Genomic DNA, 17,099 nt, shown 5'->3' with positions numbered 1-17,099 from the left:
GCTGGACACTGAACTAAAATAATTTACTATTCCCACTCCAGTCTATATTAAATGAAGATAAGTGCTGGACACTGAACTTAATAAATTTACTATTCTCACTCCAACCTATATTTAATTACAGTATGTGCTGGACACTGAACTGAATTAATTTACTATTCCCACTCCAGTCTATATTTAATTAAGATAAGTGCTGGACACTGAACTTAATTAATTTACTATTCTCACTCCAACCTATATTTAATTACAGTATGTGCTGGACACTGAACTGAATTAATTTACTATTCCCACTCCAATCTATATTTAATTAAGATAAGTGCTGGACACTGAACTTAATTAATTTACTTTTCTCACTCCAACCTATATTAAATTAGAGTAGGTGCTGGACACTGAACTTAATTAATTTACTATTCCCACTCCAGTCTATATTTAATTAAGATAAGTGCTGGACACGGAACTTAATTAATTTACTATTCTCACTCCAATCTATATTTAATTAGGGTAGATGCTGGACACTGAACTTAATTAATTTACTATTCCCACTCTAGTCTATATTTAATTAAGATAAGTGCTGGACACTGAACATAATTAATTTACTATTCTCACTCCAACCTATATTAAATTAGAGTAGGTGCTGGACACTGAACTTAATTAATTTACTATTCCCACTCCACTCTATATTTAATTAAGATAAGTGCTGGACACTGAACTTAATTAATTTACTATTCTGACAGAAATCTATATTTAATTATGGGATTAGTAAAATTCTAAATTATATTTACATTTTCTAAATAATTATTTTTTTAAATTTAAAAATATATAAACATTTTAAATTAACTTCCCAACCTTATCCCCTATAACCCAACATTCCACTCCTAAAATTATTTGTAAAATTCTAAATTTAATTTACAATTTCAAAATATTTTTTTTTTAAAATTAACAAATATATAAACATTTTTAAAACACTTCCCACCCTTATCCCCTATCAACCAACATCCCGCTCCTAAAATTATTTGTAAATTTAGAAATTTAATTTACAATTTCTAAATAATTTTTTTAAAAAATTAAACATTATATAAAATTTTTTAAAACAATTCCCACCCTTATCCCCTATAAACCAACATCCCGCTCCTAATAATATTTGTAAAATTCGAAATTAAATTTACAATTTCTAAATAATTTTTTTTAAAAATTAAACAATATATAAACATTTTTAAAACACTTCCCACCCTTATCCCCTATAAACCAACATCCTGCTCCTAAAAATATTTGTAAAATTCGAAATTTAATTTTTAATTTCTAAATAATTTTAATACAAAATTTACAAATATATAAACATTTTTAAAACACTTCCCACCCTTATCCCCTCTAAACCAACATCCCGCTCCTAAAATTATTTGTAAAATTCGAAATTTAATTTACTTTTTCTAAATAAATTTTTTAAAAAATTAAACAATATATAAACATTTTTAAAACACTTCCCACCCTTATCCCCTATAAACCAACATCCCGCTCCTAAAAATATTTGTAAAATTCGAAATTTAATTTACAATTTCTAAATAATTTTAATACAAAATTAACAAATATATAAACATTTTTTAAACACTTCCCACCCTTATCCCCTATAAACCAACATCCCGCTCCTAAAATTATTTGTAAAATTCTAAATTTAATTTACAATTTCAAAATTTTTTTTTTTTAAATTAACAAATATATAAACATTTTTAAAACACTTCCCACCCTTATCCCCTATAAACCAACATCCCGCTCCTAAAATTACTTTTAAAATTCTAAATTTAATTTACAATTTCTAAATTATTTTTTTTTTAAATTAAACAATATATAAACATTTTTAAAACACTTCCCACCCTTATCCCCTATAAACCAACATCCCGCTCCTAAAATTAAATATACATTTCACATTTTAAATAAAATGTTCTAATTAAATTTTACAATATATTAAAAAAATTAATTTACTTTTTTAAAACACTCCCCACCCTTATCCCCTATAACCCAACATCCCGCCCCTAAAACAATATAAATATTTCTCATATTATATACATTTTAACTATTTATACAAACAACTTCAAAATATTTACTAAACATACAATGACGATATTTTCACATGTCGATATTATTACTAACGATATTACTTACATCGACACATAAGTAAAAAAAAAAACGATATTTTTCACATCGATATTATCTATTTCGATATTTTGTACATTCGATATTTTTGACTCGATATTTCTGTCCCTCGATATTAAAAAGTCGATATATAGACTGCTCACCGCCGATAATATGAGGTCAAGCGTGTGGCTGTTGTGGTGGGTGGGTGTTGTGACAAGTTGTTTGAGCCCGAGGGTGGACAGGGTGTCAGTCAGGGTGGTGGATACGGTGCCGTCAATGTACATGAGGTGGAAGTTCAGCTCTACGTGAAGGATGTAGTCTGTGGATATGAGGGCGTGTGTACTGACAAAGTTGGTGATGGAGATGCAGAACTGTGTTCGGGGTCTGGAGGCTATGTAGACGTGTGTTACTCTGAGGGTGGTTTTTTGATTGTTGTGGATCTGGATGTGCATGTGTCTGGCGTTGATGAAGATGTTGTCGTGGTTGTTTGAGACTCTGCGAATGTTCCTGTTGACGTTGGCAATTCCTAGTCCTACTCCGTTGGTGCGGTCCCTGTGGTTGATCTTGTAGCTGCACAGGATGGCTATGGCGAGGTAGTGTTCTGAGGAGGGGTACAATTAGGTCACTGTCATGGAGACCATGTCTGGGGAGGTTGAGCTGAGTAGGTCCCAGAGTTCACTTGTGTGTTGGCATCTGTGGCAGGTGTTGGGGACAATGCATCTGAGGTAGTTGGCTTCCAACACAGTGGGTGGATTTGCAGATTCAATGCTGGTGACAATGCAGTTCCGGCTGGAGATGTGTCCTTGTGTGTGTTCTGTTCTGGGCAGGAAGCAGGTGTGTGATCGTCCTATGTTGAGGGCGTTGAGTGTGCGAGCATTGTAGTGGCAACGTGTGTAGTTGCGTTCACGGACCCGGGATGTTCCTGCACTTTGTGCGGACCCAGCGTGGATGTACACAAGTGGAAGGGGAGGTTGGCAGATCAGCCTGGCATGTGGGTGTTACGAAAGTGCGTGTTGCTGTGCGGCTCAGCTGGGGAAACTGTGGCGGGAAGGGAGAGCGGAGGCGGTTTGAAAAACACGTGTCCAAATACAGGGTAAGAAATGTAAATGAGCAATACAACTAAACCCATCAGAAGGGGGCACAGTGTTGCAAACTAAATAATACTTGCAATGACGGCAAAGATGAGACAACCGGAGTCAGATAGTGAAGAAGGGGCACAGGGTGCCCCACAAGATTACACGGCCCAAATTGCACTGACAACATTGATCCGATGGCACAACTAGCAATATTCCAATTCTGGTCCCACATCATGTATGACATATGTGTGAGAAAGTACAATCTTTCATGCTTGGTATTCACCCACTTGTTGAGGAACTGCTGAATGGACTTTGACTGAGTGTGCCCTGGACTCCTGCCAATCAGGTGCCCAAGGCCTATGTTCCTTCCCTAAACACTAACATTCAAAATTGTCAAACCATGGACAACTAACCTACAATCCACGTCTGGTTGGGAGGCTGCCTAGGTTGCCACACATCAGACTTGTTGCTGGACCTCAGGGTGTACAGCCCCAGCCCCCTTGGGCCTGCAATAATGCACATGCTGGGCGGGATGCTAGGTCTCCTCCCCCAGGATGGCCAGGGGGAACCTTCAAAGGCATGCAGACTCAGTGAGCTTCTACAGGCCATGGGCTCTACCCAGAAAACTGCCCCCAACACCCCGTTCTGACACCCACTCTTGTGGGAAGACTAGCCGGAAACAGAAAATAAGGACAGGGTATGTTCCAGCCTGCCCACACCAACCCTCAGGTGGGGGAGGCGAGGTGAAGCCCATCTCCGATTGATGGTGTAATGTGATGTTATACACTTTGGTGTAATGTGATGTTGTATACTCATTTGATTAATGTAATTATGAATGTTTTGTATTTGTTTTGATTTATATGATTATTTGGTGTATCTACTTATGTTTTTGACGTGCATTTAAATGATTAAAGAGTGATGCTAAAAAAATCTAAGTAAAGGCAATTAAATAGCCAGGACCAAGATAAAGTACTTCCACTGGTCCTTCCACTGCTTAACCCCTTCGCTGCTGGGCCTTTTCTCCCCGTGCTAAGCCTTTTTTTTGGCTATTTGGGGTAGTGCGCGCTTAGGCCCCTGTAACCTTTCCACCACATAAGGTATCCACACCAAATTTGTGACCTGTTCTTCCAACATCATGGGGATTGCAAAGGTATCCAGGGTTTGTGGATTCCCCTGGAGGGGTCCCAGAAATTAGAAAAAATACAGCAAAATGTTGTTTTATTTGGGAAAAATGGGAAAAACGGGCTGCAAATGAAAGCGTCTCGGTTTTTCTCTGCAAATGGTATCAAAAAAGGGTTTGTGGGGCTAAAATCACCATTTTCCCAGCTTTTAGGAAATGACAGACTTGTGTCGGAAAACCAACATTTTTTACACAGTTTTGGCATTTTTCTGGGACATAGCCTATTTTTGCTATTTTTTGTGCTTTCAACCTACTTCCAGTTAATGGTAGAAATGGGTATGAAAGCAATAATGGATTCTGGAAAGCTATACATTTTCGAAAATTAGATAAAAGTCTGAATTCAGCAAGGGGTCATTTGTGTAGCTCCATCAAGGTTTCTTTATGGAAACTAACAGTTAAATATAGGAAAAATTGAAAATTAGTTGAAAAAAACAGCCTTTTGTGTCAACGTTTTCACCTGTAACTTCTTCTAATTAGAAAACAATAAACCGTTACATCCGCTGAACCTGACTGGTTGTGGGGATATATAGGACTTGTAGGTTCACCAAGAACCCGACGAACACTGAGTAAAAAACAGAGCAGCAATTTGCAATGTTTTTTTATTATGTACCGGGTATATAGCAATTAATGTGGGAAAATGTATACATGGAAAAATCGGTATGAAAGACATCCATGTATTTCTGAAATGGGAACAAAATATAGAGTTTAGAAACAGTAGATATTTGCACATTTCCGAAATTGGGAATACTCATACTGGCATGAGAATTTTTAAAATGACTTCTTTTTTACACAATGTCTTTCATTTGGAAGGCAGAAATGCATCGAACGTCAATAGGTAATAACAGTTGCTTTACAAATCTGAATTACCCTAAGTCTCCCGATAAAAATGGTACCTTACTTGTGTGGGTAGGCATAGTGTCCACGACAGGAAATGGCTCAAAACCCAATGTGAACACACCACATTTTCACAATGAAAAATTACCCTTTTTTTGCAAAGTGCCTAGGTGCAGTGTTTTAACCCTAGCTCTGCCGGCACCTAGGAAAACCTAGCAAACCTATACATTTTAGAAAACTAGACACCCAGGGGAATCCAGGATGGGGTGACTTGACTGCCTCCCACCAGGTTCTGTTACCCAGAATCCCTTGCAAACTTAAAAAATTGGGAAAAAAAACACATTTTCCTGACATTTCTGTGGTGTAAAGTTCTGGAATTTGCGTGGATCCACAAATTTCCACCCACCCTGTGTTCCCCAAAGCTTAACAAGAACAATTGTGCATCACTTGCATGGGTAGGCTTAGTGCCCTTGACAGTAAATGGCCCAAAACGCAACGTGGACACACCTCAATTTCACAGTGAAAAATGACCCTTTTTTGGCAAAGTGCCTATCTGTATTTTCTGAACCATAGCTCTGCCGGCACCTAGGGAAACCTAGCAAATCTATACATTTTTAAAGACTAGACACCCAGGGGAATACAGGATGGGGTGACTTGACTGCTTCCCACCAGGTTCTGTTACCCAGAATCCCTTGCAAACCTAAAAAATTGTCCAAAACACACATTTTCCCCACATTTCTGTGGTGGAAAATTCTAGAATCTGTGTGGATCCACAAATTTCCACCCACCCCACGTTCCCCAAAGTAAAAATTGTACCTCACTTGTGTGGATCGGCCTAGTGCCCGCGACAGGAAACTGCATAAAACGCAACGTGGACACACCTCAATTTTGCAGTGAAAATTTACCCTTTTTTGGCAAAGTGCCTAGCTGCAGTTTTTGAACCATAGCTCTGCCGGCCCCTAGGGAAACCTAGCAAAACATTTTTTGATAGGCAATGTTGATGTCGCCTCACTACGTTTTGGGCCCTTGCCTGTTGCGGGTACCGGGAGACTTAGGGGGAACGCTGGGTGGTGGGACATTTGTGTGAGCCCGATGATGCCACAACTTTCCCACACAAAAATGTGTGAAAAAAGGGGTTTTCAGCTAAAATTGAGGTTTGCAGGGGATTCTGGGTAAGGAAACGTTGGGGGATCCACGCAAGCCATACCTCCATGGAAGGCCCCAGGTGTCTAGTTTTCAGAAATATGTGGGTTTTGTAGGTTTTCCCTAGATGGCCGCCGAGCACGGGGCCACAACTTTCCCCCACAGAAATGTGTGAAAAAAAGTGTTTTTTTTCTGCTAAAATTGAGGTTTGCAGGGGATTCTGGGTAAGGAAACGTTGGGGGATCCACGCAAGTCATACCTTCCTGGAATACCCCGAATGTCTAGTTTTCAGAAATGTGTGGGTTTGGTAGGTTTCCCTAGATGGCCGCCGAGCACGGGGCCAAAAACACAGGTGACCCCCCTTGCAAAACCAGGTGGTTTGGTGATAGGCAATTTTAATGTCGCCTCAATACGTTTTGGGCCCCTGCCTGTCGCGGGTACTTGGGCCTCCCACACAAGTGAGGCACCATTTTTATCGGGAGACCTGGGGAAACGCTGGGCAGTAGGAAATTTGTGTCAGCCCGGTGATGCCACAACTTTCACCCACAGGAATGTGTGGAAAAAGTGCTTTTTTCTGCTAAAATTGAGGTTTGTAAGGGATTCTGGGTAAGGAAACGTTGGGGAATCCACACAAGTCATACCTCCCTGAACTCCCCCGGGTGTCTAGTTTTCAGAAATGTGTGGGTTAGGTAGGTTTCCCTCGATGGCCGCCGGGCACGGGGCCAAAAACCCAGGTGACCCCCCCTTGCAAAACCAGGTGGTTTTGAGATAGGCAATTTTGATGTCACCTCACTACGTTTTGGGCCCTTGCCTGTCGCGGGTACCAGGAGACTTAGGGGGAACACTGGGTGGTGGGAAATTTGTGTGAGCCCGGTGATGCCACAACTTTCCCACACAAGAATGTGTGAAAAAAGTGGTTTTCAGCTAAAATTGAGGTTTGCAGGGGATTCTGGGTAAGGAAACGTTGGGGGATCCACGCAAGCCATACCTCCCTGGAAGCCCCCGGGTGTCTAGTTTTCAGAAATGTGTGGGTTTGGTAGGTTTCCTGAAATGACCTGGTTCCATAGGTTGATGTGACACAGCAGACGTAGCCAGGATAGATCTTTAGTATACTTATTAAGTTGGTAAAGTCCATAGAATAGCCCCACCAGGAGCAGCCTGCTAGCTGCTCAGCCCATCCTCTCAACTGTTTCCCACCACACCAACCTCCAACATTCCAGTCACGTCAACATTCCACATGGAACTCTCACACTGGCTGAGCAGCTAGTTACAAGATACAGGAGAACAGTAATAACCTTACATGAAGATACTACAATATCTCCCTTCTTTACAATTGAAAATAAAACAAACAATACTAAAAGTTCAAAGCAACTATACACAAAATATAAACAAAAGATAAATAGTCCAAAACCCAAGGGTAAGATGAATAAACTATACCACTAAAGGGACCCAGACTATAAAACGGCAGAAAAAGGATAAGAAAAAGGATGAAAAGATAAGAATAAACTATCACCATCCTCCTCTTATAATAAGACACCAAAGAAAACATTAAACTCACTCACTATCACCAACCACCTCTTTTAATAAGACACGTAAAGAAAGTTAAACTACCAAACAAAAATTGAAAAGACACCACATAAGATACATAAGAGAGAAAAACCCATAAAACAGACTATAAAAGGCATTGGAACCCAATACCACTTACATAGGTGGAACCAACTCCCCCTATACACTGAGTAGTAAATGGGATTAAAACCCAACACTAAAACGTAGGTGGGACTATCACCCCCTAAACACAGAGTATATGGGACTAACCCCCATTAAACACTGAGTAAATGGGACTAACACCCATTAACAATAACCTAGGTGGGACTAACACCCCCAAACACTAAGTATATGGGATTAACACCCATAAACAATGACATAGGTGGGACTAACACTCCCTAAACACTAAGTATATGGGACTAACACCCATTACTAATTAAATAGGTGGGACTAACACCCCCTAAACACCGAGAAGTGAATCACAGCATGACCAACAGACAGAGTAGTAGACAACGTGAAGCACAGAGCGACTAATACACGCTACAGTCATGACAAATTAGAAATATCCTTAAAAAAACATCAGGCGCCTCACAGGACCAATCGCGCTGAACAAAACACAACTCTGTAATAACCCTTAGAAGCACTACAACAAAAATGTGATAAATTGGAAACACATCCAGAAACTCATCATGAGGTTTAAAAGAACATACCTAGATGAAAATACAGTTGTAATTAAACTACACATGAGCAAATGACATGGCATTCGAAAAACACTGCACTTTTAAATGTTGAATGACCACGACCAAAGAAAAACTAAAAAATGATCATTGTTAGCTTAAAATGACACTAGTGTGCCTGTCATAGCGATAATTAGACAGGCGTGTGACAGTACTTGTTGACACCCCAGAAGAAAGTACTCTGCAACCGATACAGTGCCCACTGACACCGAAGATCAACAGTGCTTGAACGAGACATGGTACTTGCCAGCAAATCAAAGTACTTGACAGCAGATGACAGCAGTAGCTAAAATGTCCACAGAAGATGGAAATAACCGGAGTCGTGTGTCCAGTGACATGAATAATAGGACTCACTACTCGAGCAAAGAACTGAAAAGACGAACACTCCATGTTGAGAAAGAAGGTCCTCACGTTACGACGCTGCTGAAATGCATTCACCATTAAAGAAAACTTTATTGAATGAACAATGGTTGGCAAAGTACTAGCGAGCACTTTACAATAACCAGGGATGCTGAAAACCTGGATCCACCAACTCCAAGATGGCGGCACGCTGAGGAGACGCACACCGAGTGGGTCACGGCGCGCTCTTGCACCAAAACGTGCTTAGGCAGCATGGAAAACCGGGACGAATAGAAGACGTCATGGAAGGCTCCTGAGCTGCTCTGCGTGACTCCACTAACCAGGTAAGGCGCGAGCAGTATTTTAAATTCATATTAGAGCGTAACTGTTGCTCTAGCGCCCACAACGTAGGAAAAACAAACCATCGCATAGTTTACACTGAAAACTAAAAGAGTCTCACCTAGTTGGCTCAGAAGTGCGACAGGCAGACTTTCGAACAATCTTCTAAACACAAACAGCAGATGAACACACGAAAAGTCCGTTTTTCGCTGTAATCAGGCAAAAATGGGGTGAACAAGCACTAGTTGAACTCTTCAAGTCCTGCACTCACACAGAGGCAAATTAATTTTAAAATGTCACAAAAGCGAGGCAAGATGCAAAACGGCAACATGACACTCCGCACTGGAGGTGGAAACTCAGGCAACGACATTTTACTTTACAACATCAGATACTGTAGACATTTTTTTTTTGTTTTTTTTGTGGCATAGATTCTTCTGCAAGATGTAGGCAGACTTGAAAACATATTTTCCGGTGATGTAGAGACAGAGGGTGCAGTATCCATTTCCCAGAGCCACTTGAGTCACAGAACACGGGGACACCTCACACCTGCAACTCAACCTGGCCTTGGTATAGACAGTACCACACGGGGATCTGGGGTTAGTGGCACTCCTCACCAGAAACACCTCTTCGGTGACAGCTCCCCAAACGCTCACCTCACGACCGTCAAGTGGCCTTCCATGGTCCAACACAAAGAGACAGCAAGCACTTCTCTTACACGACTGTCACAGGGGCCAGCAGCCTTCAAAAGACACCAATCTTGGTTGTGAAGACATCCAGCAGACGGCTCAGGGACACAACACCTCGAAGTAGACACAGGACTGAGGCAAACCTCTGTGCTGCACTAGGGAACATCTTGCAACTCCACTCCTCACTCTAACTGGCACACGGAGGTTTGGGCGACCGGTGTAGTGGTCACTGGTGGGGCTCACGGTGCCAGGTAGTTCCGCCTAATGAGGAGTTTCTTTTCTTTAAGTCAACATCTTCAAGTCACACCAATTTAGTTACACACCAGTCTATTCAGGTTACACGCATGGTTTCTTTAGTTTCCAAATCATCGCCAATTGAAGTGACCTGATTCCATAGGTTGATGTGACACAACAGACGTAGCCAGGATAGATCTTTAGTATATTTATTAAGTTGGTAAAGTCCATAGAATAACCCCACCAGGAGCAGCCTGCTAGCTGCTCAGCCCATCCTCTCAACTGTCTCACACCACACCAACCTCCAACATTCCAGTCACGTCCACATTCCACATGAAACTCTCACACTGGCTGAGCAGCTAGTTACAAGATACAGGAGAACAGTAATAACCTTACATGAAGATACTACATTTCCCTAGATGGCCGCCGAGCACGGGGCCAAAACCCAGGTGACCCCCCTTGCAAAACCAGGTGGTTTTGAGATAGGCAATTTTGATGTCACCTCACTACATTTTGTGCCCTTGCCTGTCACGGGTACTTGGGCCTCCCACATGAGTGAGGCACCATTTTTATCAGGAAACCCGGGGGAACGCTGGGTGGTAAGAAATTTATGTCAGCCCGGTGATGCCACAACTTTCCCCCACAGAAATGTGTGAAAAAAAGTGTTTTTTATCTGCTATAATTGAGGTTTGCAGGGGATTCTGGGTAAGGAAACATTGGGGAATCCACGCAAGTCATACCTCCCTGAAATCCCCGGGTATCTAGTTTTCAGAAATGTGTGGGTTAGGTAGGTTTCCCTCGATGGCCGCCGAGCACGGGGCCAAAAACCCAGGTGACCCCCCTTTCAAAACCAGGTTGTTTGGTGATAGGCAATTTTGATTTCACCTCAATATGTTTTGGGCCCCTGCCTGTCTCAGGTACTTGGGCCTCCCACACGAGTCAGGCACCATTTTTATCGAAAGGCTTTGGGGAACGTGAGGTGGGTGGAATTTTGTGGATCCACGCTGATTCCAGAACTTTCCATCAAAGAAATGTGAGGAAAATGTGTTTTTTTGGACAAATATTTAGGTTTGCAATGGATTCTGGGTAACAGAACCTGGTGAGAGCCAGTCAAGTCACACCATCCTGGATTCCCCTAGGTGTCTAGTTTTTAAAAATGTACAGGTTTGCTAGGTTTCCCTATGTGCCGGCTGCGCTAGGGCACAAAATCGACAGGTAGGCATATTGCTAAAAACAAATCTGTGCCTAGTCTGCTTTCTGCCGCCCTGGGGAGGATATCGGGGGTGGCAGAAACACTGTGGCTATTTGTTTAGGGGGTGGGGGCATGGGCATGCACGTTTTGGGCAGCCCCACTCTAATTCAAACCTGCCCCCAAAAAAACCCTGGCATCTAGTGGGCTTTTTGCCCCCGAGGTGGGGCACATTGGGGGCTAATGCCCCCACCTGCCCCCCCTGGGGGCTGAAAGTCCAGTAGACGCCAGGGAGTTTTTTGGGCAAATTTTAATTAGGTGGGGGTTGCATAAAATGGGCATGCCAATGCCCCCACCCTAATAAAAATTTTCACTAAAAATCCCTGGCGTCTAGTGGGCTTCTTGCCCCCCCAGGGGGACAGATTGGTGGCTACTGCCCCATCTGCTCCCAAGGGGGGGCAGGAAGGCTGCAATTTTTGTGGGGGAGGTGGTGGTGGCATGGACATGCCTGTTTTGGGCTGCCCCACTCTAATTCAAATTTGCCCTAAAAAAAACCCTGGTGACTAGTGGGCTTTTTGCCACCCGGGGGTGCATATTGGGGCAAATGCCCCCATCTGCCCCCCAGGGGGGGCAGAAAGCCTACTAGACACCAGTGATTTTTTGGAGCAAATTTTACTTAGGGTGGGAGTTGCCAAAAACGGGGATGCCAATGCCCCCACCCTAATAAAAATGTGCCCCAAAAAATCCCTGGGGCCTAGTGGGCTTTTTGCCCTCCCAGGGGGGCAGATTGGGGGCTACTGCCCCATCTACCCCCCGGGGGGCAGGAAGGCTGTTATTTTTGCGGGGGAGGGGGTGGGGGCATGGCATGCCCGTTTTGGGCTGCCCTACTCCAATTCAAATGTGTCACCCAAATAACCCTGGTATTTAGAGGGCTTTTTGACGCCCCGGTGGGGCAGATGGGGTCTAATGCAGGGAACCACTAGGAAGGGGTATACTTGGACAACGATACCTCTCCTGAGTTTCGACGTGCTCAGGGGGCTGAGATAGCCCCCTGAGCACGTAGAAACTGAAACTGAAATGAGCCTCATGGCTCATTTCAGTTTTGGTTTCACTGAAATGACATCAACGCGACGTGCGCGCTGATCATCATTTCAGGCAAACCAGGGAGTGGGGGGGGGGCCTCGGGAACTGGGGAAGTTCTTCCCCAGCTCCCGAGGCTATTTTAGCATAAAGGGAATCCCTTTGGTGCCCGCACCAGAGGGATTTACCACGCGATGTTTCATGACGAGCTGGACTCGTCATGAGCACACGACCACTGTGTGCCATGACGAGTCCAGTTCGTCATGAGCCTCGTAGGGGTTAAAATAAATAGCAGGGTATGAAATTAGGTGGTCAGGCCTCTTTGTTCATAAAAAGGCATGCAGAAAATGTTATTTTCTGCCACCGCCAGCACTGCGGCGGTTCCCCACGCCCGTCATCCTATTTGGGCCCCTAAGGCATTTTTCATAATAATTGTTTTGATTGCTTTGGTAGCCGTGTTTGGGATCATATGGTTCCTTGAAGAGAAATATCCTGTGCGTTCCTTGATCGGTTCTACTCCTGTTCCCCCTGAACATGTATTTGTCACTTTAGCCCCTCATAAGGAGGCATAGACAGACATATGTAGACAATGTCTTCTTGCAGATGCTCCATCAGGCTCATCATACCACTAATTTTACTGATTGCTGGGTTTGTGGCCTGCTCCCTTCGGTAATGCATAAGAATGATTTATTTTTGTCCTTGCCTTTCTCTTATTTAGGGAACTGCGAGGCCTGGTTTCAGCTGTTTACTATGGTGTATATCCATTACCATGCTGATGCCATGAACATAACGTATAGTGATTTTTAAGTTGAGGCAAGTTTGTCAACAGGAGGGGGAATCAGTTGACATGTTTTTGTGTGATTGCGCAAGTTGGCTAGCACATGCAGTGGAATAGACAAACAAGTGGCAATAAGAGTGAAGATTATACAGGGTTGTCGCTCTGCCAACCTGAGAAAGCTGATTCTAAGGCAGCCTGGTATCTCGCTGGACGACATCCTCATATTGGGCGATCTCATGAGCTGGCTGATGCCAGGACTGGTGAAATGGAGTGCGGCCTGGCCTGCACCATGGCGTCTCCGTCACCTTCAGGACTGGTGAGAGTAAAGGAGGAATGTGTAGAAGCTATAAGGAGATGGCCAGGTGAAGGATGTGGGGGGACCAGTGTCCATCAAGAGGAGAAGTTCTGAAGGAAGTGTGGGCTCACCAATCATCCGTCCTGAGTCTGCCCAGCAAAGAGGAAACTATATCTAAAGTGTGGGAGGTCAAACCATTTTGCGAAGGTCTGCCTGAGTGCAACCTGACCCTTCAGGCGAAGGTGCGGAGAGTAAGAAATACGGCAGAGTAAAACTCCTATCGGAACAAGGGGAGGAGCAGAACCCGACACAGTTGGTGCATCAGCAGATGCAGCTGTTGGAAGAGGATTATGAAGACGAAGAGGAGGTGTTCACCATCTCGTTCACCGGCCACAACAACCAGAACACGAGGCCACCGCCCATGTGCCACATGGATGTTGGCAGAGTACCAATACTTAGGTCTTGTCCTGTTTTCCAAACATGTCCACCAGTTGCATGCAGAGGAAATAATGGCAAACTTTCCAGAGCTATTTGAAGGACTGGGGTGTTTGAAAAATGTGAAAGTGAAACTACATATTGACCACACCGTCAAGCCGGTAGCTCTGCACTACCGAAGAGTCCCTTTTCATCTTTGCCCGCTAGTAGAGGCTGAGCTAGAAATGTTGGAGCAAGCAGACGTAAAGAACTGTAAACTGTCTGGTCCCACCCCTTGGGTATCGCCTTTGGTAATTGCCCTAAAACTCGAACAGCCGGGGGCAATAGGCTATGTGAACACATGAGACTGACAAATAAGGCAATACGAAGAGAAAGGCACGAACGACGAAATAGAGGCAGACATCAATGGAGCAAAATGATTCTCCAGAGTGCATCTCAACTCAGGATACCACCAGTTGATGTTAGATGAGTCACGTCGATACATAACAACCTTTTCGACACATGTAGGGTTGAGATGATTCAAGATACTCACCTTCAGCGAAGGTGTTCGAGGATGCCATAACAGAAGGCCTCTTGGGGTTAGTGGACATCATCAATACAGCGATCACCTTTGGATTTTCTCGCACACATTGGAGGAGCATCATGTGCGGTTGAGGCCAACCATCCAGCATTTAGTGGAGCAAGGACTGAAGCTGCAAAAAAACAAATGCTCGGATATCGGTTTTCTAAAGAAGGGCTTCAGGTGGTACCGTTTGAAGGTCTAGACCATTATAGCAGCTGCCATTTCCCAGAATCTTGCTGAGATGCACAGTTTTCTGGGGATGATCAACTAGTGTGGGAGACTCATATCGCAGCTGGTGACCATTTCAGAACCAATAAAGATGCTCACAAAGAAAGATACTTCCTGAGAGTTGTCGTGCACAGCCTCGCAGGTGTTCAAGGAAGTCAAGAGAGCGCTATTGCAAGGAGCCATAATGGCGTATTTCATCCCTGGAGGTAAAACTGAACTCATTGTGGATGTCAGCCCCTTGGGTCTATGGGCAATCCTACTGCAGCTGAATATACGTGGAAAATGGGTACCCCTTGCTTGTGCCTACCAAGCACTAACACTAGTGGAGACAAGGTACTGCCAAATTGAAAGAGAGGTCCTAGCGTTCCGGTGGGCATGCCAGCATTTTCATATATACCCGTGTGGTCGCAAGTTTCAGGTCATTACCGATCACAAGCAATTGGTACCTTTGTTTGGAGGGATGGCACAAAATAGACCCCCTCGCATAGAGCTGTGGGTGTACAGCTACAACAATATGACTTTGACTTGGTGTACCGCCCCAGGGTTGCCAACCCTACAGACTATATGTCGCGTCACCCCAATGCAGCTGATCCGACGACACAGCAAGAGATGGACAACGGAGCAGAAAGCTTTGTCAAGCTAATCACCAAGATGGCATATCCCGGAGCACTGTCTCTACAGGAGATCGTAGAGGCCACTAAGGTCGACAGCTGTATCTAAAGACCAAAGAAGCGCTCGAGAAGCATTGGTGGAAAAACTTGCTAGATTTCATCGGTGGTGTCACTGATGCGCAGCGAGACGCTAGAATGTGAATGCGTTGAAGCTGTGATGGATTGAGCAAAAGTATCGAGGGGCTCCTGTTGAGAAGCCAGCAGATTATGATTCCTCAGAGCCTCAGGATGCACACAGTCGAGGCCACCAAGGAATGGCTAAGACAAAAGCATAATCAAATACTTCGAAAAATAGGGTCAAAGGGATATTTTAACGACCTGCCCTAGTTCTTTTCCCCAAATATACTATATCAATAACACAAGGAAATGGGGGTCTCGCAATAATGTCACCCAAATGCAAAGAAGCAAATAGAAAAAGTGAAAGAACAGGAGTATTGTGAAAAAACAAAACAAAGAACCCTTGAGCAGAGCTTGTATTCCCATCAATTCTCTCCATGATCAGTATTATCATCTGGTCATCCACCCAATTAAAGGATATGCCTCTTGATCATAGAGACTATCTTCTTAGGAAACACTCTCTCACTCGGGTAAACAAGGGAGAGCCAGACACAGTAAACAAGAAGAACGTTTGTTTCTATAATTAGTGATCATGAAGAACTTGTGCAGTGCAGAAAAAAGTGAGTGCAATATTTAAAAAGAGTTGTTTGGAGAAAAACATTTTATTCCAAAAATCCCCTCACACACTCATTAAAAACAGTGCAAACAGCAGTGTTACCAAATAATTGCTAGCTATTAAGGTCAACATGTTTCAGCCATACGGGTAAAGTGCCCAAGGCTTTCTTCAGGGCCTACGTTCGTCAAAGATTTCCTACTGCATCGCTATACCCAAACAAAACCAACTAAAGCGTCAAAAGTAAAAAGTATAATAAGTGTTATCACAAAAATGTTGGAATCAATACAACCTTACTTTGTTCAGATTCTCCGCTTCAAGGGGTGCAGATGACACCTGAATGAAACAAAACATTAATCTCCAATACTCCTAATTTCATTCACTCATTCAAGGACCAACAGGCCTCTAAATTCTTTATCATACTGGACTTTCCAGTTACTTGTCCGGTAATGTCAGTGAGCATATATGCATATTTTGCTTACCCGTCTTGATCGGGGACTAGACCTCACCTCACCTGGAACCTTTCTCAGGAATATGAGGCCCCGCTCTGAAAAACGGAGGGTGATAAAAAGAGGATCCTTATTACAGTTAGTACCTCCCTTCACCAACAATCTCCCTCCTTCTATTTTGATAAATTAAATCTTCGTGTTCTAGAGATACACACCATAGTTATGCAGAACCAATCCTCCCTTTCAAAACATTTCAAAACATTTTAAAAGAAACACAAAAATCTTGCTCAGTATCTTCCTTTGAGACAATCTCTCTCTTGCTAAATAGCGAACTATGCCTTGGACGATTCTAGTGTTCACATATTATCCTGCCAAAAGCCTATAATGGCAATATCATATAGAAAGCGCTATCTTAACCTAAAATTCCCAAGTAGAATATTAGTTGTTATTGAAAAAGAGTTGAATTCCAACCATTTAGAGCATCATATGCCCATGCCCTGAC

Source organism: Triturus cristatus, chromosome 4_2, assembly GCF_964204655.1.
Source record: "Triturus cristatus chromosome 4_2, aTriCri1.1, whole genome shotgun sequence".
NCBI classification, from domain to species: Eukaryota; Metazoa; Chordata; class Amphibia; order Caudata; family Salamandridae; genus Triturus; species Triturus cristatus.
This window is presented reverse-complemented; position numbering follows the sequence as displayed.